Genomic DNA, 2,488 nt, shown 5'->3' with positions numbered 1-2,488 from the left:
TCATCCCTTTATAAACTCGTATGATCTTCTCTTTGCTTTTTGCACTGTTATACAGAGCCTGGTTATGTGCCTGCAATAAATTCCTAGTGCTGTTTTGTGAGGCATCAATCAGAAAAAGGCCTCTACAACCAGTAAAGGCTTCTCTATTCTCTTTGCTTTCAAAGCTGCTGTGAAACAGTTACCAAATTCAGAATTCTGCACAGTTATTGTGAACACCAATTCTTTGTCAAGCACAGAGGTTTTGATTTTCCAAGTCCCTGACATATCCATGAATGGCTAACATGAAGGGGTTTTGCAACAGTATCACCTCCTGCATCAAATATAAAGGTAACTCTCTCTGCCCATGGTGTGTTGGTGACCTCTGCAATGCAGCAGGATAGATTTTTCTCATTTCCATCGAAGCAATAGTAGACACTCAGTGGATTCTGCTCATAATCAACACTAGTAGGCACAGAAAGCAAGTATACTGGGCCCACGGTCTGCGCGATACTGCGAGCTTACTGAGCACTCAAGTGATGACGAGAGGCTGCGGAAACGAACCAGAAAGGTGCAGAATCCAGGTTGACGAGGGTATTTCGGACGTGATATGCGAACTTGTGATGGACGGGCTCTTCTGAAATCGATGCTTTTCCGTTGAAGCCTCCTCCTCACAGCATCTGTCACAAGCAGCTGTCAATGCTTATTGCTCCCAAAAGTGTGCAACGAGGTGATAACCAAAGGTCTCTCTGATTATTCCTGCGCCGAGTTCCATCTTCCCAGTTGCAGAGCCTCTTCGATTCCCCATTCCTCTGCTTTATGCTCTTCTTCCCCATTTCTGGATTAAAGCGCCATCAGGAGACAAACTTCTGCTCTCCTGATCTGTGTAGCTGACACTATTCTCTTCTCTATCACTCAGCACTATTCGTGCTTCATCACTCAAATCGGATACAAGTCGCATGGGCATGAAGTTTCGTAGTATTCTCGGCGTAGCTGGGAAGCCGCCTGTTCGTCCTCCGTCGAAGCATCCCTGTGTACCCTCCCCATCAATCCTCGAATACTCTTCCTCCTCGTCCCTGTCTTTTCTCCAATCCTCCCTCTTACATACGACTCTGCCTCAGTCCGCACTCCAATCCCTGCGTGTCGACCCTTTCTCCCCTCTGAATTCTGTCGATTTCGATTCTTCATAATTCTCTGTTTCCCCCCAAAAAGCCTTCTTTTTCAAAAATAGCCATCCGTGGCAAAGCCTCCTTTTAAAAATAGCCCAAAAGCTTCTCTTTTTCCCCTCAAAGCACGGCTCTGTCCCAGAAAAAATTGTCATTTGTCGAGTGCTCAGTGCTGTGGTTGGTTTGCTTCCTAAATTAAATTCTGAGGCGGCATTTTGCGACCATGACTTTGACCTGCCAGCTGGAAGGCACGAAAAGGTAGTCCCATTTCTTTGATACAACATCCCGATTCAGTGTTGATGGGTTACGGGCATTTGAAAGCTTTGCTGACGAACGAGGAGGTTGCATTGTCAAATGCAAATCATTCATGTCCACATCACGATATCCACTCTTTTCTTCATCCTGTTTCTCTAATTGTGATGTCCTCTTCAAAAGACGATTATTGTCAAGTGCATCCATCTGCAATTGCTTTTCCAAAGTTCTGATTTTGCTTTTCCTTCCCTGACTAACAGCAGGACAGGTTAAATCATGTGATGAATATTCTGAAGAAAAATCTTCCGAGCTTTGGAATACTGAAGATAATATGCCAGACACAACTACTGGGATAGTATTCTCCTCAATTTGACTACTATTGAAAGGAGATGCTTTTGTTGATGCTACTTGTTCTGACTCATCAATCAAATTAAAATTCTCTTTGTTGCCTTTCAAATCTGTACCTCCTAATTCACATGCATCCTCTTTTGTACCACCAATGCCAAGAAAGTCATGAAATACAACTTCTTTTCTGGCCATAGAGATGTCATGACAGAAAAGTGCACCATAGTCTCATATACCCTCGTCATGGACGCAAATAGCTGAATTCCCTTGTCAACATAGCCAAGGATAAGGAAACTCCAAAAAATACTCATTACGTTGTGGTATGCAGTCAAACATATGCTGAACATCAAGCAATCTCCCACATTTGGCATATTTATCCTCCAATGTACTTCGATTTGCATCTCTTGGAAATAGTTTAGTACTTCCTCACAAAACCCATAATCGGCATATCTTAAAATATCAAAAAAAATCCCTGTTCTTCTCTGTCTTCAGCATAGAATGAAAGAGCAAACATAACAACTAAGTATGTACAAAGTATCAAATCACACGCACAACTTTTGGGTGGTTTTCACACCTCGAATGCGCAGCAATACGACACCACACAAAAACAAACTCTATCGGATAAGGAACATCACTTCTCGCTTTGAATCGTGATTCCCATAACAATTGAAAGGAAACAACACCCAAAATAGCACAAGGGACTCGAAAATAGCTTTAGAGGACTAAAACAATTTGAGTGTAAAATTTGG

At 42.6% G+C, this 2,488-nt stretch overlaps 1 pseudogene; it reads right to left on the bottom strand.

Moving 5' to 3' along the window:
* Positions 1-943, bottom strand: LOC148027759 (uncharacterized; annotated as a pseudogene).
* Positions 944-2,488: the final 1,545 nt, after the last annotated feature.

This window comes from Lygodium microphyllum, chromosome 12 (assembly GCF_053477565.2).
Source record: "Lygodium microphyllum isolate KBCC chromosome 12, Lygodium_microphyllum_v1.1.10, whole genome shotgun sequence".
NCBI classification, from domain to species: Eukaryota; Viridiplantae; Streptophyta; class Polypodiopsida; order Schizaeales; family Lygodiaceae; genus Lygodium; species Lygodium microphyllum.
This window is presented reverse-complemented; position numbering and strand designations above follow the sequence as displayed.